The sequence below is a fragment of the Sorex araneus genome, chromosome 5, assembly GCF_027595985.1.
Source record: "Sorex araneus isolate mSorAra2 chromosome 5, mSorAra2.pri, whole genome shotgun sequence".
NCBI lineage: Eukaryota > Metazoa > Chordata > Mammalia > Eulipotyphla > Soricidae > Sorex > Sorex araneus.
Window position 1 is genome coordinate 120,251,087 of NC_073306.1, and position 21,148 is coordinate 120,272,234.

The 21,148-nt window shown below is 46.2% G+C and overlaps 1 protein-coding gene across 2 annotated transcripts in view; it reads right to left on the bottom strand.

Moving 5' to 3' along the window:
• NDRG3 (NDRG family member 3) overlaps window positions 1-19,692 on the bottom strand; it is a 79,269-nt gene extending 59,577 nt beyond the window's left edge. For both annotated transcript variants that reach the window (XM_055138668.1, XM_055138667.1), the window contains exon 1: window positions 19,601-19,692. The gene's annotated coding sequence lies outside the window, so the exon portion shown is untranslated. The remainder of the gene's footprint in view (window positions 1-19,600) is intronic.
• Window positions 19,693-21,148: the final 1,456 nt, after the last annotated feature.

The window sequence follows — 21,148 nt, forward strand, 5'->3', positions numbered from 1 at the left end:
TGATCTAAGTAAACAACAGAATATGTTAGAAACAACATGTGATTTCTGAAGTTATGTCATAGAAAGCATTATCACTTCTGCTTAAAGACACTATAATTTCTGTTTCAAGTCTTCATTCTAGCAAGAGAGAGCCAGCCAGCATAGTGTGTGAACACACATGGGCACTCTCTGAAGATGCCCACAGAGAGAGGAACCAACTTGCCAATAACAATCTACCAGGCATGTTGAGTGGGTCTGTGAAAATGTACTTTCTAGCACCAATCAGGACTTCAGATAATAAAGGCTAGGAAGACAGCACAGAATTTAAGACACTTGCCTTGCCATGCGGGCAACCTGGGTTCAATCCCCCAGCATCCCAGATAGTCCCCCAAGCCCACTAGGAGTGATACCTGAGCACAGAGCTAGGAATCAGCACTGAGCACAGCTGGGTGTGACCCAAAAACAACGCCCCCCCCCAAAAAAAAAGTATTGGGGAAGAGGAAGTTGGCGGCAAGAAGACAGAGTAATGACAATAAATCCTTCCTCCTTGCAACAGTAAAGAAAGTTGTGAGATGTTGTAAATCTAGATTGCTTAAAGACACTATAGTTTTTGCTTAGTCTTCACTCTGGCAGGAGACAGCCAGCCAGCATACTTGCAGGCAAGTAATTTCGTTTTTTTTTTTTTCGGGGGGGGGTCACACCCGGCAATGCTCAGGGGTTACTCCTGCCTTTGCACTCAGGAATTACTCCTGGCGGTGCTCGGGGGACCATATGGGATGCTGGGAATCGAACCCGGGTGGGCTGCGTGCAAGGCAAACACCCTCCCCGCTGTGCTATCACTCCAGCCCCCGCAGGCAAGTAATTTCAACCCAGATTCCAAAGATCTAGGGTTCATCCCCTCTGTCTTAGCTCTGAATTTATCAGTCTAGAAAAATAAAATTCAACAGTTGGGATTTCAAACATTCAACAAATATTTATTGAGTACCCACTGCACAAAGCATAGTACAAAGCATTGTGGAAGATAACCAAAAAAATCCTCGTAAAGATTCTGGGAGATTTCCAAAGAGTAGAGATGGCAGGTCTAAAAGTACAGGGATCGGAGCGATAGTCCAGTGGGTAGAGCGCTTGCCTTGAACATAGCCTGGCATCCAACTGGTTCCCTGAGCACCGCCAGGAGTAATTCCTGAGCACCGCTGGGCGTGACCCAAAAACAATCAATTAGTCAATCAATAAAACTAACTACTTAAACTCAGAAACTTGAAAGAAGTTGGATGGAGGGCTGGAGGGATAATAAGCAGGAATGGTACTTGCCTTACAAGTGGCCAACCTGGGTTTGATTCCTGGAATCCAATACGGTCCCTGAGCCCTGCCAGGTATGATCCTTGAGTACTGAACCAGGATAAATTGGCCTTGAGCACTGCCATGTGTGACCAAATAGTTTAAAAAAAAAATAGGTTGAGTAACAGGCCAAACAGATAGCTCAAAGTGCTGGAGCACAAGCAAGAGACCTGGGTTCAAGCCCCAACACCACATGATCACCTAAGCATTGCTAGGAGCAATCCCTAAGCATCAAGTTTGAAACAGCCCCTGAACACCAGTGGGTATGGTTCACAAGTAATAATAAGTTGGGCCAGAAGAATTCAAAGGAGTAGTCATTATTTCTGACTGGTAGAAATCAAAAACACTTTGATAAGATACAAGTGAACTATATTAATTCATTTTTCTGGTTTCCCTCCAAGAAATAAGATTATTACTCCATTTTTTCTGGTTTCCCTCCAAGAAATAAGATTGCAGTTTTACCTTACCCCTAGAGACAGTACATGTTTCTGTTTTATGACCAATATACAAAAAAAAAAAAAAAACCCAACTATGTTCCTGACTACATTAGGGAAGACATCCTTTGATAAAACCCAGAGGAAACTAGTTAGGAACACTTCTTTGTTGTCTGTTTTGATATTTTTTTTTTTTTTTTTTTGCTTTTTGGGTCACACCTGGCGATGCACAGGGGTTACTCCTGGCTCTGCACTCAGGAATTACTCCTGGCGGTGCTCAGGGGACCATATGGGATGCTAGGAATTGAACCCGGGTCGGCCGCGTGCAAGGCAAACGCCCTACCCGCTGTGCTATTGCTCCAGCCCCAGTCTGTTTTGATTTTTTGGTTTTATGGGCCACACCTGGCCATGCTCAGGGGGTTATTTGTGGCTCTGTGCTCAGGGATTGCTCCTGGCAGGCTCAGGGGATGCTGGGCATTGTACCTGGTCAGCTGTGTGGAAGGTAAGTGCCCTACCCACTGTACTATCTCTCTGTACTAGACCGCCAGGAATAGTTCTAAACTATGAACCCCACACACCAATCTATACATACCAAACATTTGTGTCCGTTAGAGAGCACAAGTCTAATGATATTTAACCTCCCTTTAGGACATGGTTCTCTACTCAGATCTCAGACAACTTATAAACTTGATTGAGTTAAATTTTTATCTCCTTTCATTTGTTTTGGTCACACCCAGTGGTGCTCAGGATATATTATCAACTCAGTGCAGAGATTCAAGATGGGGTCACTCCATTGGTGCCAGGAATCAAATCAGGGATCCTGTATGAAAACCATGTGCTACTGTCCTGACCACTTTATCTTTATTTTATTTTTTTTTTAAAATGAAGCATGACAATTTTTATGGAATGAAACTTATTTAGAAAGACATGAGGGAAGAGAAAAAAATACATGTTCAAGAGAAAACACAGGCTTTTCCAGAGTAGAAAAAGTTAGCAAAGAGACAAAGAGAGAAGCAAGTGAGATACGTGTTCAAGGGAGAACATGGGCTTGAAGAGCAAGCCTTTATCTTGATTTTATACTAATCACATTTCAAAATGGGATGAGGCAGGTGGTTTGAACCTATTATCACAAATTTCAACCAGCCATCTCCAATTATCTTTTATAGTCTTTGATCTAATTAACTCTCAAAATATTGGTGTAGCAACAATCTACTTGTTGTGTTTATTAATTATCCTATAAACTGCTACCCATCTGGACTTCACTATCAGTAAAATGGCAATTTTAAGGTCTTTTTCCTGGCACCAGGGATATGGTTCAGCGTTAGAGCACATGCTTTGCATGTATGAGGCCCAAGCTCTACCCCTGGCACACAAAAAAATTATTTCTTTTCTATGATAAAAATAGTATGTCAGTATGTGCTGACTTTAGAAAATGTGGAATCAAAGATTAATATTAAGATATTTTATTCATAACCCTCCCACCAAAAGATAATTTCTGGGGCAAGAATGATAGCTCAGGGGCTGGAGCGATAGCACAGTGGGTAGGGCATTTGCCTTGCACGTGGCTGACCAGAGTTCGATTCCCAGCATCCCATATGGTCCCCTGAGCATTGCCAGGAGTAATCCTTGAGTGTACGAGCCAGAAGTAACCCCTGTGCAACACTAGGTGTGACCCAAAAAGAAAAAAAAAAAGATAGCTCAATGGGCTGGAGTGCAAGCTTTGTATGCAAGAACCCCAGGTTCAATCCCCAGTACCATAAAGTCCTCCAAGCACCTTCAGGAGCACTGAGCTGAGGAGTCCCTGAACACCATCAGTTGTGCTCCCACCCCTGCCACGAAAATAAATATAATTACTGGCCCACAGAAAGAGCAGTCACTTAGAGAGTCCCTGCCTCGAAAGTATATGGCAATAAAATCAAATCACCAGTGTCCCACCTGTGTTGAGAACAATCTCAACAGCCCTGCTATTTGAGCAATCTGGTGCTGCAAATAATTTCTGGCCATACTAGAGCCACGTGCGTGTAATCACCATAAAAAAGGGTGCAACACCTGTGGAGCACAACTAAAATGATGTGCAAGAGTACCTGCCAGAAAAAAAAAAAAAAAAAAAAGAGTACCTGCCAGGAAGTGAGACCACCAATGAGTACCACAACCATAGCTAGTGTGCCTTACCTATGACTGGGAGCCCTGGTTAGCACACGTGCAAGCACCAGTAACTAAAGGCACAGAAACTGGGCACTGCCTTACATGCGGTGTACCCAGGTTCAATCCACGGCACCCCAAATGATCTCCCAAGCCCCACCAAGAGTGATGCCTGAGGATAGAGCCAGGAGTAAGCCCCAAGTACCACTGGGTATGACCCAAAGGACAAATAAATAAATAAATAAATAAATAAACAAAGACACAAAACCTTATCAACAATAACAACCTTATCAACAATAACAGCAAAGGGGGCAGGGAATGGGGGAGAGAACAAAACAAACTATATTTCCATTTCAGTTTTTTCCCATAAACATCATTAAAAGGTGCTCACCTGAAATTCCTTTTCCAACTCATCTGCATTATTCCCTACTTTAATTCTCTCACTTGAAAGTAGGGCACTTCAAGGTGTTAATTATTCAAATATTACTCTCTCCAGAAGAATCGTGGGGGAAGTGATCAGAAAAAGTACAGCAGGTAGGGCACTTCCCTTGTATGTGAACCACTTGGGTTAAATCCCCAGAACTACATATGGTCACCTGAGCCCTGCCAGGAATGATCCCTGAACACAGCAGGGTGGCCCTCCCAAAAACAACAACAGTAAAAAATGTCAAGGAGCTTCAGGGGTGGAGGAAAGCCAGAAAGCCTGAGCTGCCCTCAGGTCCAGAATGACTGGCATTAACCTTGGTGTTCCCATGCATTTTTTGAAAGATGAAAAAAGAAGAAAATGTTATATTTGTGCCAAGAAAAACACTCAATCACGAAATGAATTAGATGAGAAGGCTGTCCCTATCAGCTGGGCCAATACAGATTCTATGCAGGACAGCAAACTGCCAGATGGGACTTGAGAATTGGTAACAAGAAGGAAGATATTCATCTTTCACATTACAGAGAACCTAGTACTTTCTTCCAGAGACTCATTTCTTGCTCAGTTCTCATTGTCCTGAGCCTCTGCCAGTGATCAGTTTTATAATGCCTATAAGACTAGGATCACATGGTAGAAAACTCCATCTCTCCATCCTTCAGCTACACAGACTGACTCCCTCTTGGGATGGAGAGTCTACAGATCCTTCATCAGCACAAATGATGTCTGCCAGTTCTCAACTGGTACTAAGGGCTATTTTTTTAAAGGCTAGAGGCCAGAGAGATAGTACAACAGGTACAACTAAGTACAACTAAGGGCTATATTTTTTAAAGTCTAGAAGCCAGAGAGATAGTACAACAGGTACTATCTTTGCATGAGGTTGATCCTGATTCAATCCCCAGAATCCCATATAGTTCAACCAGGGTCCACCAGGGGTAATTCCTCAGTGCAGGGCCAGCGCGCGCCCCCCCCCCCAGCTGCCCAGGGCTACGGTCTGTTATCTTTAGACTGTGAAAGACAATGGCATTAAAATCTGGGAAAAATGACCCTCTGCGCCCAAAGATTTTGATTCCAGAGACCTAACACATTCAGGCATCCAGCGCAGCTTCTAATAGCAATGCACTGGGACTGTGAACTGGGCTACAACTCCGTACTGGGACTGTGAACTGGGCTACAACTCCGTACTGCCCAGGGGTGGATCTTTCCTCCCCATCCTGTCTTCCTGCATGGAAAATGGCGGCGGTGGCAGCATCCACATGGCAGGAGCCATCTTCTAAGACTCCTAACCCAGAGGTACAGGATTTTTACACTTAGGGCTCCTAGGGACTCATGGGAAGTGGGTGTAACCAGCAAGTCCTCGGCCCAGATAAATTCAGAGCTGCTGAGAGTGAAACGGACCCTCTGCACCTAAAGACTTTGATTCCAGAGACTTCTTACAGCAATGCACTGGGACTGTGAGCTGGGCTATGCAATTTCTGGCAGAATTTTCCCTGGACTTTATACAGAAATCCAAAACCGTGCGGACGCATCTATAATTGTCAGCAATGTGAAACAGTTCCTTTTTAACAGGTCTGACTTGGGGGAAATCTCCAAATAATAACAGTGAGTTTTTGTTGAAATATTGAAGGTTATTAAAGTAGCAGCCATTTCTCTGGACTGTGAACTAAGCAACAGCCCCACGCTGGCCAAGAAGAGGAAATATCCCTCTTTCCCGGTTGTTTCCCATTTTCAGGGAGAAATGCAGCGTGGTGTCCACCATACTATAAGGTGCGGGAAGGGGGATGAGGGGGAAAAAAAAAGGAAAAGGAAATAGGGAAAAAAAAAGAGTTATGTACTTGGAGCAGTGGGGCTACATATCTCTTCATTCTCAGCATTGGAAAACTAATTATCAAATGCTTCCTTGGTAGTAGGGCTGTCTTTCTTGGGGGGAAACTCCAACAACAACAGTGAGTTTTGTGTTGAAATATGGAACGTAATCAAGGTAAAGAGAAAATGAAGTAAAATTCATCAGTTATACAGTTGGGGGTGAGGGGGCGGGGGCGGGGGGTATACTGGGGTTTTTGGTGGTGGAATATGGGCACTGATGAAGGGATGGTGTTTGAATATTGTATAACTGAGACATAAACCTGAGAACTTTGTAACTTTCCACATGGTGATTCAATAAAAATTTAAAAAAAAAAATCTGGGAAAAATGAGTTTCAGTTCTCCATGGTAAAAAGCCCACTATGTTGCTCACTTTTTACAAATAAATAAATTGGCATTGCTAAATTGAAATAGAAGCTAAAATGTTACTAGAACAACCAAAGGAGACAACCATGTTCTTTGACATTCAGAGATCCCACTGTGAGAGTGCTTTAAAAATCAAGATTACTGGGGCTGGAGCGATAGCACAGCGGATAGGGCGTTTGCCTTGCACCCGGCCGACCCGGGTTCTAATCCCAGCATCCCATATGGTCCCTTGAGCACCGCCAGGGGTAATTCCTGAGTGAAGAGCCAGGAGTAACCCCTGTGCATCACCGGGTGTGACCCAAAAACCAAAAAAAAATAAAATAAAATAAAAATAAAAATCAAGATTACTGACCTTTAATTTTCGTACCAAAATTCTGAAATAAAAATCAGAAAACAAAAATGTAGGGGCGCTGGCTGATGAAGCCACAGAGATCTATAGAGCACAGCTTAAAGACTTGGTACTACCTAGTTTACTTAGAAAAAATGGATGCCCAGGTTTTTCTAATCATGGAAAAGCCCATAAACACCTCTGATGTGGTCTCCAAGCCAAGGTGGGAACTTACCTAGCTGAAAAGCTCTAGATTAAGCAGTTTTTCTTTTTTGTCCTGCTTTCTCATTGGTCCGCCCCCATGGCAGAGCCTGGCAAGCTACCCGTGGTGTATTCGATATGCCAAAAACAGTAGCAAGTCTCACAATGGAGACATTACTGTTGCCTGCTCGAGCAAATCGATGAACAATGGGATGACAGTGCTACAGTGCTTTCTCATTGGTCAAGGCAAAAAGATAGGCAGAATGACCTTTCTGGCTCATCATTCAGGCTGACAGAAGCTGGAGAGAGAGTATAGTAGGCAGGGAGTGTTGCCTTCCATGTGGCCAACCCGGATTCAATCCCTAGCACCCATATGGTCCCCAGAGCCCCACCGTGAGGGATCCCTGAGCATCATTGGATATGGTCCAAAAACCAAAACCAAATAAAAGCCATCATTCAAGCTGAATGAACAAACTCCCTGTCAATAATTATATTCTCTCCCAGGTTAAATTTCAACCCTGCCCTCCCCGCAGCCTCACCCCATCAGCCTCTCACTGCAATCCCTAAGAGGTCACTAACCTGACTGGGTTCAAAAAAGCAATAGGAAGGCCTCAAACCAGGGATATAGGGCTCTCAGTCTTTAAGCTCACCACACACTTCGGTGATTTGGTCACAGACAGTTCACTGAAGGCCCAGAGCAATAGTACAGTGGGTAGAGTGCTTGCTTTGCACGTGGGTGACCTGGGTTCGCTCCCTGCCACCACATACAGTCCCCTGATGCCCTCCAGGAATAATCCCTGAGTACAGAGTCAGGAGTATACCCTGAGCACTGCCAGGTGTTAATCCAACCCACCTCAAGTACCAAAAAAAAAAAAAAGAAAGGAAGTTCACTGAGCTTTCTAATGTTTAAAACATTGCTTTGCTAGGGGCTGGAGCAATAGCACAGCGGGTAGGGCATTTGCTTTGCACGCGGCCAACCCAGGTTCGATCCCAGCATCCCGTATGGTCCCCTGAGCACCGCCAGGGGTAATTCCTTTTTTTTTTTGGGGGGGGGGGTCACACCCAGCGATGCTCAGGGGTTACTCCTGGCTTTGCACTCAGGAATTACTCCTGGCGGTGCTTGGGGGGACAATATGGGATGCTGGGGATCGAACCCGGGTCAGCCTCGTGCAAAGCCAATACCCTTCCTGCTGTGCTATTGCTCCGGCCCCACCAGGGGTAATTCCTGAGTGCAGAGCCAGGCGTGACCTCGGTGCATCGCCGGGTGTGACCCAAAAGGAAAAAAAATTGCTTTGCTAGAAAAATGAAAGACATAGTACTAACGTTCTAAACTATAAACTCTCTTGCAGCTTACTCCTGCGATCTAGGTAATTTTTCTGGCCTTCATTAAGCTTTTCCAGGACATAATGACATCAGGCTACCTAGTTTGTATTTAGGGGTAGAGTCAATAATTGGTTTTTGGCAAGATTTAGTCAGACAGACACAAAAGAATGAAGGCAGTAAACAAAGGAGGACTACAGAGAACGAGCTGGAAGGATTCAGCTGACATTCAGTCTGAATCAAGGGCTGAAAAGCTGCAGGAAGTGGCCAGGGAACAAGCTGGAAAGGTCAACGGTGGGACATTTACAGTAAGCCTACTCACAACTTCTTACCTTACACATCACTAGCTCAGTGAGTAATCACTATGGTATTTTATAATTTACGAAACACATTTCTTCTGGGGCGTAGGATCCTTCCAAGCAGTGCTCAAAAGGACTGAGGGGGCACTTCCAGCAGCACTCAAGTCAACTGGCTGGCAGTTCAACGACAGCCCAAGAAGACAGTGCTTCTGGGACCCTTTGGCACCAGGGAGCACCAGGCCACCCTGGCAGTGCTCAGTGCTCAGGGGTTTCCAGGGCTACACCAACGTTTTCTCTCTTATGAGGAACTGTTCCGTGCAGTATAGTACTTAGCTGTATCTTTGTTCTATACCCACTAGTTAGTTGCTAGTTCAACCTTTCCCCAACAACCAAAATTTATTCCAGATATTATCCAATGTTCTCTGCAGAGCACACTGCGGGAGTGTTGAGAACCACTGCTCTAAGGGTTACAGAGGTTTAGAACAAAGGTCAGTCAATGCAAGTTGAAAGTAAGAAAAAATGGAGGTGGGGGGGCTGGAGTGATAGTACAGAGGGTAGAGTGTTTGCTTGCATGAGGCTAACAGGGGTTCCCTCTCCAGGATCCCATATGGTCCCCCTGAGCACTGCCAGGAGTAATCCCTGAGGTGTGGGCCAGGTGTGGGCCCAAAACAAAACCAAAGGAAAAAAAATCACAAAGGCCATGATACTTGAATTAATCCTTGAAGAACATTAAAATTCTAAGTCTGGGGAGATGGCTCCAAGCGTTGGAGCACAAGCTTTGCATGCTGGACCCCTAGGTTCCATTTCCAGTATCATATAGTTCCTCAACACTGCTAGGAGTGACCCCTAAATACTGAAACAGGTATAGACCCCCCCACACTGCAGAATGTGCTTCCCCAAACCCCCATAATAAGTAGTGAAGGGTTGAAGCAATAGTACAGTGGGTAAGGCACTAACTTTGCATGCGACTGACCCAGGTCCAATTCCCAGCTCCCCATATGGTCCCTTGAGCCCTGCTAGTAGTGATCCCTGAGTACAGAGCCAGGAATAAGCCCTAGGCACCGCTACATGTGCCCCCTCCCCTAAAAAGCAGGTGAAATTCCAAAAAGGAAAAATATCTTTGAAAGTAAGGAGATGTGGGGCCAAGAGATGTCACAGTAGGGAAGACATTTGCCTTGAACAAGGCAGAGTAGGATTTAGTCCCTGGCACCCCATATGATCCCTGAGCATTACGAGGAGTGGCCCCAAAGCAAAAACAAAGTAAGGAGATGCAAAACACAGGTCTGCAGGGAAGAGCAGAAGTATTTTGTTGGAAATAGTAGATAAGGATGAACAAGCCCATCAGTCTGGTCACAAATAGTCAACATCTATCTAGTTGGTTGCATACAGCCAACCCAGGTTCGATCCCCGCCATTCCATATAGTCCCAAATGCCACGAAGAGTAATTTTTGTGTGCAGAGCCAGGAGTAAGCCCTGACACTACTGGGTGTGACCCCAAACCAAACACAAACAAAATGTTTAGGTCAGGGGCTAGAGGGATAGTACAGTGGGTAGGGAACTTGTCTTGCACATGGCCAAGCTGGGTTTGATCCCCAGTACTCCATATGGTTCCCTGTGATTTCTGAGTACAGAGTCAGGAATACCCCTGAGTACCACTGGGTGTGCCCCACCCTCCCACCTCCCCCCCTACAAAAAAAAAAAAAAGCTTAGGTCATGCTGGAGATAAGGTAAAGCAGATAATGTACCTGGAAAGCCCTGAGCACAGCTGGGTGTAGCCCAACTCCCTAAATTAAATTAAATTTAAATGTTTAGGTCAAACCAATGGTATTTCCATTTGTCCCATCTTCCCAAGAGGACAGAATGTTGCACCTTAATTTAGAGCTAAAAGAAGATCAGAACCAGCACACAGGTGGCAGAAATAACTGAGGACAAGGACAAGGAAGGCTAGGATGGGTAGGAGTTTTCCAAGGAGATCATGATGGGCCTTGCATGACAACGTTTCACAGAGCAAAAAGAGAGGAGAGGGCATTCCAAGTGAGGATATCTGAGATGAAAGAAAGAAATGTCACTATATTCAGGCTCTGCCGTGCGGGCGAGATACTCTCGGTAGCTATCCGTGGTGTATTCGATATGCCAAAAACAGTAACAAGTCTCAAAATGGAGACGTTACTGGTGCCTGCTCGAGCAAATTGATGAGCAATGGGATGACAGTGACTATATCCAGGAGACGTAGAACAACAGCTGGGAAAGATCATCCTAAAGATCATCAGAACACACAGCATATGAATCAGACTTCACTGAGGACAGACAGTACTGAGGATTCCTAAGGGACAGAAAGATACAGCTGTCACCCGTAACCTTGGATACACATTAGAAAGAGGAAGCTTCGTTTGAAGGCTATCAATACCCAGGCTTCAACTCTGAAAATCCAATTTAACTGGGATAGAGTGGGGCCAGGGTGTTTGCCTTGCACACTGCCGACCAGGGTTCAATTCCTCCTTCCCTCTCTGAGAGCCCGGCAAGCTACTGAGAGTATCCTGACTGCACGGCAGAGCCTGGCAAGCTACCTGTAATGTATTCAATACGCCATAAACTGTAACAACAAGTCTCACAATGCTTGAGTGATGGCCACTCAAATTGATTAACAACAGGAGGACAGTGCGACAGTGTAGAGTGGGGCCAAGTATTTAAGATGTGTAGAGGTGGGGGGGAGGGGCTTACCAATTGTGCTCTGAAGCCTGGGGCCACTCCTAGCAACACTAGATCCAGCTGTGCAGGCCTGAGATATCAGTGCTTATGGCCAGCAATGAACTAATGCACCAGGGTCACCCAGTAACTTGTGTGTGGTGGGGGTGGGGGGAAAGTGGGAGACAGACAATGTGGTACCAGGAATTAGACTTGGGGCCTTTGTATGCAAGTCATTCACTTAGTCCTCTGAACTATCTGCTGGTTGCCAAGTACTGTTTTTAAAGTTCTACAGGTAATTGTTACTGCTTACATCAATTTGGAACCATAAGTTATATCCTCATCCTCCAAAAAAAAAAAAAAGGAGGGAAATATAGCAATCTGTCTAAATTCAGAGATGGTTGGGTATAAGGCTAAAATTGATGTGTAACTTCTAATCTAGGTTCTGAAAGATAACAAAAGTAGTGAGCTAAGTTCCATACTTCAGTCTATAGGTAGAATTATGTGACTACTTGACTTCTAAGTTTTGTCAGGACTAAAGCCTGAATTAATCTAATCCTAAAACTATCGACATAAGCATCCCCTAAAGTGTCTTGGGTAATGGATGTTGGTTTCATTGTTGTCTCCTGGGAGCCCTTAGGAAAGGTTCTCAGGAGACTCCCCAGAAAGCCAGATAAACAAGCCAAACCACACAGCTTCATGGAGGAAGCAAAGACTTTTTAAAATAGAGCATATTTGGGGCTGGAAAGATAGTACAGCAGGTAGGGCACTCAGCTTGCACGCGGCCTACCCAGGCTGGATCCCTGGTCCTGAGTGCAAAGCCATGAGCTGGTACCACTGGGCATGGACCCAGAAACAAAAAAATTTACAAATAAATAAATAAATAAATAAAATACAGCATATTTTTCACTCCATAAAGGAAAGCTGGGTTCCTCTTCACCATTGAAAAAAAAAAAATGCTCTCAAAGATGCTGCCCTATAAGCAAAGATAGGGATCAGTAATTAATGAGAAGTGCTGAAGTTGCTCATTTTGACAGACCTCCATTTTAGCAGGAAACATCAACTGGTTCTCAGCCCTGGATCATCCATACCTGTTCCTGTTAAAGGAAAGGGCGGCCAGTGCCCCTTACAAGAGTCCTGCCTTCCTGCTGTATCACGGATGGTTTTTGGTAACAGATGGTAGACGAGAGATTTGCAGAGATTTCAAGCTGGGAATCTGAGTCTGCCCTATATTTCCAGTTTATTAGTTCCAGGGTACTGGTACAGATGACTACCAGAACAAAGCAACAAAATATTATTCTAGCGGTCTCCTTGTTAATCCCAGATGTACAACAGCCAGCCAAAGCTCTAGTATGGGAGTCAGGCTGAAAAGTAGACCCTAGAAGCAGAAACACTGCCCTCCCACCCTCTACTCTTGAAGGATCCAGCTCAAGACACAAGAAAACTACTACTGGCAAAGGACCTAGTATGTGTTCCTGGGATGGGCTCAGGGTTACTGCCAGCTGTAGGGCTGAATCCCTGAAAACAATCTGTTCTGTGAGACAGTCTGAGTGGCGATAAGAACAAATGAGAACCCTAAGATGTTTAATTTAATTAAGAGCCTAATTTATTGGGCACATATTCTATGCCAAACACTATGAAAAGCATTTTACCCATTTTATTTTACTTCCTAATGTATTTTTAAGATAGGTACTTTTTAAAAAACATTTTTATTGAATAACTGTGAGATAGATGCTTACAAAGCTGTTCATAATTAGATTTTAGTCATACAGTATTTCAATATCCATCCCTCCACCAGGTACATTTCCGAGCACCAGTGTCTTCAAGTTCCCTCCCATCACCCAGCTCTCTTTCTCCCTCCCTTCCTCCCTCTCTCCCTCTCTCTCCCCCACTTTTCTGGACACAGTGGTTTGCAATATTGATACTAAAAGGTTAAGACAGGTACTGTTACCCTCCCGATTGTACAAATAAGAAAATGAGGTGTAGGTTAAATACTCAAAGCGGCTGAGCACATGCTCTGTGCATGGGAGACCCAAGCTGGATCCCTGGCACCACATGGTTCCCCAGGAGACCAAGAAGAATCCCAGAGCACAGGAATCAGAATCAGCCCCTGAGCACTGCCAGATGTGGGCCCTGATCCCCCCGCCCAAATAAAACACAAAACTTCCTCCAGACCAGGAGAATAGCTCAATGGGTTGGAGCACATGCCTTGCATGCAGGAGCCCTGGGTTCAATTGCGGTGCCCTAAGCATCATTGGTAATGATTCTCACCTAGGCACTGAGCTGACAGCCCCTGAGCACCACCAGGATGAGCCAAAACAAAAGTGTTCCATATATCTATTAATTTCACATCAATAAATAAGGTAATGGGGGGGGGCTTAGGGTGGGGGAGCTAGGGGCGTGGGGGGGTTTGGGGTGTGAGGGGGCGGGGTGGAGCTATACTGGGATTCTTGGTGGTGGAATATGAGCACTGGTGAAGGGATGGGTATTCGAGCATTGTATAACTGAGATTTAAACCTGAAAACTTTGTAACTCTCCACATGGTGACTCAATAAAAAATTAAAAAAATAAATAAATAAATAAAAATGGGGTGATGAAATGAACAGAAGCTTTCCTAAAGAAGAAATCCGAATGGCTCAGAGGCACATGAGAAAATGTTCCACATCACTAATAAAAAAATAAATAAATGGGGCTGGAGAGATAGCACAGCGGGTAGGGCGTTTGCCTTGCACGCGGCCGACCCGGGTTCAAATCCCAGCATCCCATATGGTCCCCTGAGCACGGCCAGGGGTAATTCCTGAGTGCAGAGCCAGGAGTAACCCCTGTGCATCGCCGGGTGTGACCCAAAAAAGCAAAAAAAAATAAATAAATAAATAAATAAATAAATAAATAAGGTAATAATGGCAAAAATTATAGGTGAATATTATAAATACAACTGAATTAGTATTGATTAAATATATACATGTATATGTATGTGTATATATATATACATATGCATATGTATATATATACATATATATATATTTACCAGAGGAAGTCTGATACATTCTCAATCTAGGTAAAGGTTTTGTGGATTTGTTTCAAAACAATCTCTTTAAAAAGAAAAATGGAGAAGAGATTAAATAAATAGGTTCTTCAGAATAGATGGCTTGATATGTGGTTCTTCAATAAACCCAAAATATTATCAATCTTTGCACTTGAAAGTCCCTGATACACCCATTCATCATTCCTACTCAGACTTGTCCATTTTTGTTGTTGTTTTAGGCCACACCCAGCTGTGCTCAGGGCTTCTTCCTGTCTCTGTGCTTAGGGATCACTTCCGGAGGGCTCCGGGGACCTTAAGTGGTGCTGGGGATTGAACCCTGGTCAGCCAGATAAAAGACAAGTACACTGACCACTGTATTATTGCTCTGGCCCCTGCTTGTCCATTTTTCTTCTAGAATTATTACTTCCACTCATCCTTTTTCTTTCTTCCTGACTTCATTGCCTGGATTTGTTCTTTCATTTACTATTATTTCCCAGGTGCAATGCTAGACCATCGTCCTTGCTTTTAGAAAGCTCACATGTTACTCAGTAAGCTGTTATCTCCCCATCTCAATCACCAGACTGCAAGCCTGAGTGAAGGCTTTGTTTTCAGAACCCAGCAGCATCTGGCATACAGTGAAAACTAAAATGTTTGTCACATGACATTAGATTGCTTTAGCAAGCTCCTTGATTCATAAATATTTTAAAATAAAAATCATTTTCAAAAAAGGACTTAATTGCCTTTTAAGTTACAAAAGCTACGTAAGTACAATATGAAAAAATGCAGGGCCAGAGTGTTAGCTAGGCACATGTAAATGATCTGGTTTCAATCCTAGGCACTACAATGATCACCTGAGTCCTCCCAAGAGTAAGCCCTGAGCATCACCAGGTTTGGACCAAAAACTAGAAAAAAAGAAAAGAATGCAGAGCCAGAGCCAGAGATACAGTACAAGGGTTAAGGTGTTTGCCTGAATGCAGTCAACCCTAGTTCAATCTCCAGAACCTCATGTGACACTCTCCCATGCACCACCGGGAGTAAATCTTGAGCACTGCCCGATCAGGCACCCAAACAAATCAACAAATCAAAGCAGAGGGCTAGAGAGTGAAGGTGTTTGCCTTATATGCAGTTGACCTCCATAATTCCAGCCGGCAGTGGTCCCCAGAGCACTGCCAGGAGCCGTCCTTAAACAGAGCCAGGAACAACTGCCAAGTACCACCAGGGGTGGGTCCACACCCCAATCCCAGGAAAAAAAAAATTTTTTTTTTTATGCCATACTCCAGACCTGTGGACTGGATCGATAGCACAGCAGGTAGGGCCTTTGCCTTGCATGCGACCGACCTGGGTTCGATTCCTCTGTCCCTCTCAGAGAGCCCGGGAAGCTACCAAGAGTATCCCGCCTGCAATGCAGAGCCTGGCAAGCTACCCGTGGCATATTCAATATGCCAAAAACAGTAACAAGCCTCACAATGAGACATTACTAGTGCCCGCTCGAGCAAATCGATCAACAACGGGACAACAGTGCTATAGTGCTACTCCAGACCTGCAGAGTCAGAAACTCTAGAGGTAGGATCTCCCAATATTTTCATTTTAAGCTCATTGGGTGAGGGTGAGTCTGACCTGCACGAAAGGTTGAAAACCACTGCTCAATTTCTGTTAAGCCACCCTAGTCAAGCCAGTTTTCTTCCACTGTCCCTTAAACACATCAGGCATTGTTACCTTGTTTTACAGTCCTGTTTCAAATTGCTTTCTGACCCAACGGATCTGTCAAAGTCCAGAAAGTTCTAACTCCTCCCCAAAGTACTCTTATTACCACAGATCACACAGATCCCTCTTGCCCTTCCCCCAACTCCTAAGACATACCTAACCCCTCGACCACACAGTTAAACACTGTCTTCAATGCTAGAGACCAGTTCTTTATTATTCCCAAACAGATCAGAACTCCTTAAAGATATGAATCATATTTTTATAGCTTCTTCAATATTGCTCAAAGCACATAAATTAAATTTTGATGAATTCACTGAGAACAATATTGAGAAACCTGACTGGATTAAAAAGTCTGAAATTCTGGGCGGGGGTGTTTCAGTGGCAGAGTATATGCTTCACATGCATAAGGGGCCAGATTCACATGCAAACTCTGGGATTTCAAGTAAGGCTGCTATAACCTTGGGCAAGTTTAATTCTCAGGCACTAGTTTGTAAATGATGTTTAAATTAAAAGATCTGAGGACTGGAGCTATAGCACAGAGGGTAGGGTTTTAGCCTTGCATGGGCCGACACAGGCTTCATCCCCGGTACCCCACATGGTCCCCTGAAAACTGACAGGAGTGATCCTTGAGTGCAAAACCAGGAGTAATAATAATAAGTGCTGGGGCTGGAGCAATAGCACAGCGGGTAAGGCGTTTGCCTTACACGCAGCTGACCCGGGTTCGATTCCCAGCATCCCATATGGTCCCCTGAGCGCCACCAGGAGTAATTCCTGAGTTCATGAGCCAGGAGTAACCCCGGTGCAACGCCGGGTGTGACCCAACAAGAAAAAAATAATAATAATAAGTCCTGAGCACAGCCAGGTGTGGCCCCCCAAAATAATAAGCAAATAAATAAAGAGTTGATGATTCCTTTTTAGTCTGAACATTATACGGCTTTATGAAATGTTCCATGTTGTAATATCTTATCCCATATGCTTTCATATTATTTTGCTTATAATGCTATTGCAGCCATTTTAAAATTTGCCACTATAACATGGTTTTTCATAATTATCTAGGATACTCTTTAAATAAGAATGATATTTTCATTCATCTCTGAATCGGCCACAGCACTCTCAATATAATTACATGGAACAAACAATGCAATTGCAGAAAATTACTTGGTAAAACTTTTAAAAGCCTTATTTAGGAGTCAGAGAGATAGTAAAACAGGAAAGGTGCTTGCCCTTCAAGCAGCTGACCTGGGTTTAACCCCCAGAGCCCCATATGGTACCTGAGCCTAGAAGTGACCCTGAATGTAGAGTCAGGAGTGATCCCTGAGCACTGACAGGTACCATCGGCCCAAACCCAAAAATAAACGAATGCCTTACTTATATACAAAACCAAAGCACAGACTGGTTACCTCCCTTTTAAATATTTATTATTGTAAATACTAATAATAGGAAATGATTTATGGAATTAGTCACTTTGTCAGCATCAGGGGCAGTCAACCACCTGAAGGGAAAAGAATGCAAAAGGAGTCTTATATACATATATACAGACTAAACTTAATCACTAAAGGATCATAAAGCGGAGTTGAAATGATGGCATGTGGGTAGGGTGTTGTTTGCCCTGTACACGGCCAACCCAGTTTGGATCCCTGGCATCCCATACGGTCTCCGGAGCCCACCTGGAGTAATTCCTGAGTGCAGAGCCAGAAGTAACCACCACTAAGCATTGCCACCGAGTGTGACCCAATGAACTTGCATGTGCTAGTTCAGGGCTGGGATAAACCTGATACTGGACCCTCCTGTGCAAATTTTCAAAAACAGCTGAACCTAAAGGGAGGGACAGCAAAGAGAAATTGAAGGCTAAGAAAAAAGAACAGAAGCAGAGAGAAAGCCCTCACTCCTTGCCCGAGTAATGAAAAGGAACAGCGGGAAAATTCACTGAGACTTTCCCAAGGGCCGGAAATATAGCCCCAGCACTGGGAGGCTGCAAAGATGGACCCTAACCCTAAGGGGAAGACTGTGCCTCCAGCCTCCAGTGCATGAGAGTGTGTGAGTGTGTGAGTGTGTGTGTGTGTGTGTGTGCGCGCTCCTAACTGGGAAAATCAAGCAAGGGAGGCTTCACAGAGAAGGTGGTGAGTTAGTGGAATTTTGAAGTGTGTAGGAGGATTTGCTAAGAGGGGAGAAAAGAAAGGAAAAAAAAAAAAGATTTGCAGCAAGTTATTTCGGGGACGAAACATTCACATATTTTTTATAGCTGTTCCTTTCGGCCTTTAAATCACGGCAGTGTCTCACATTCGGCACCACTTTGTCAAGGTTCTGTCTCTTTTGACTTTATCTTAAATACTGAGTCCAGAACTGAAAAAAAGAGCCAGAAAACCCCAGAATGAGGTGAGTGCCGGCCAAATCTGCTCTGTCACCTCCAAATCCAACCAGCCCCGCGAGCCCCAGTCCTGTGCTAGCAGCCAAGGAAGGGGAAGCTAATTATATCCTCTGGAGGCCAGGCTAGGTGGAAAATCTGGATGCAGGCAGACACGGCTTAGCGCTGCTCTGCCAGGAAAGCGCCACAGGAGAGCATGAGGCTCCCGGTCTACCTGTGACAGGAGACCAGCTCTGCAGAAAAAAGGCTGCAGGAAAGAACCTGGGGAGGACACTGCATTGGCCGCCACTCAGGTATTAAGTGGGATAATCTGCACGAACGGTTCAGTAAAGCACCTCTGGCCGCTGCACGCATTAGACCAGCGTTAGAGCTTATTATTAGCACAACTATTGTTTTTATCAATACAGAACCCCCTCAACCGTCCGCCACTAACAGGAAAATAACATTTTTTTTAATTTTTGCAGTCGACTTTTAGGACGTCCTCAAAAGCAACTCCACAGATGACAAGTAAATTAAAAAAAAAAAAAAATTTCCCCCCCAAGGGTGGAAGATCAAATTCCACCTGCGCTGGCTGGGAGAAGCCGAGAGACCCTGAGGTCAAACAGTCAGCCCCGCCTCTTGACCTTGAGCACGGGCTCTCCGCCGCGCTGTGCCTCAGTTTCCTCACCGGCAAAGTGGGACTCACGAAGCCGCCGCGTCGCGGGGCTGCGTTGGGGTCCCGCCAGAGGATGCTCTCGGCGGCACCCGGGGCCGCGGGGGCGCGAGCCCAGATCCCCAGCCCTCTCCCCGGGTCCCCGGCCTGAGGGGCGGGCGGGCGGGCAGGGGGACGTCCGACCCCGAGGCCCACCCGGAGCACAGCCGCCCGCCGAGCCGGAGCCGGAGCGAGGGTCGCGCCGGGCGCCCCGAGGCTCGGCCGCCGCCTCACAGCCCGGGCCGGGGAGCCGCCGCGGGGAGGCCGGGCTGGCCCGCGCGCGGGGAAGGAGGACGCCGGGTGCCGGGGAAGACCCCGGGCCGGGGGCAGGCAGCGCGAGTCCCGGGTCGCGCCGCGTCACCGAGACTAGGGGAGTGACGTGCCCCGCCGGCGGCGCCGGGCTCCCCTCCGCGCGGCCGCGGCCGAGGCGCTCACTCACCTGAGGCGCGGGTACCGGCGAGTGCAGTAGCGGCAGCGGCAGCAGCGGCAGCAGCAGCAGCGCTGAGGGGCGGGGGGAGGTGGAAGGGGGCGGGGGGGGCGGGGAAACGCTGCGGCCGCGCAGGCGCGCTGAGGGGGCCGGGCCGCGCAGGCGCACTACGCCTGCCCGCCCCGGGAACTACCGAGATGATGGTGGCGGCGCCGGGAGGGGCCGCAGGCGCCATCTTGGATGTAGTTTTTCTGGCTGCGGCGTCTCCTCGGAGGACCTTCAATTAGCGCTGCCTCGAGGGAGGGGCGTGAGGGCCGCGTCGGGCTGGCCTCCGCCCCTTCCGCCGAGCCCCGTGGTAGGGAGCCCCAGGGAAGCCTGGCGGGGCCTGGCCACCCCCTTTTAATAGGCGCAGAGATCTGCTCCTGGCTTAATGGCGTCTCTCAAGGGGTTCGGCAGGTGGAAATGGCTTTAGTAAATTTTGGATGAACTGAGTCATTTCAGAGCCAGAGTCCAGAGACACAGGGCTCCCGATTCCCACTCCTCTGTTCCAACATCTTCCAATAACTGCCAGTCATACCATCTCTTTGGTTTTGGTTCTGCTTAATTGGGGGCTTGGGGTGGGGGTGGGGGCTCCCAGTTGGTGCTTTGGGACCCAGGGACTCTACTGGCAACTTTCAGCCTCTTGGCCGATGGTTCAATGCCAGGGCTGAGCGGGAGGTGCCACGTACAACCCATGCCAGCCCTGCAGTACCGCGGAGACCTCTAGGACTCCATCCGGAAATGCTCAGTGCCGGGATGCGGCGTGGAGCGGCCCTCAGTGCTGGAGGACCATGTGGTCCCTGGAACCCAAGTGCTGTACTATCTATATCCAAGCCCTCACACTAACTCTTCTTGAGAGCAATGTGAGAAATAAGGGGGATGCACCCCTGCGAGACTAAGGAAGTGGGGTCACTCTGTCCTAGCAGCCGGAAGCGCTAAACCTGGTTTGGTGGTTGACCTTCAATGGGGTGCTGCTCTGCCAGGGATCTGCTGGCCAGAGATACACCCACCAGTGTTCTGGGGCTATGTGAGCATGCACCCTTTGAGTATCTCAGGCTCTGCCTTTTTTTACCTCCATTAAGCTTAGGCCAACAACTTGAACACCAACAAATCGTATGAAACACCACCACCACCCATTCCATTAAATAATGGAATATTTAAAATAACTAAATAGTTAAGCCATTGATGTTACTGGCTAAATATAACTCTCTTAACTAAGTGCAAATGAAAGGAATATTACCAAATATCCCAAGGGCAGCAAATATTCTTTAAGGCCAGGAATGTAGCTCAGTGACAGAGGACTTTCCTGGTATGTGTGAGGCCTCGGGTTTAATTAATATTTAGTACCTCTCCCCTCCAAAGACTGGACTGGAGCGATAGCACAGCAGGTAGGGCCTTTGCCTTGCATGCAGTCGACCCGGGTTTGATTCCTTGGAGAGCCCGGCAAGCTACCAAGAGTATCCCACCCGCAGGGCAGAGCCTGGCAAGCTACCTGTGGCATATTCGATATGCTAAAAAACA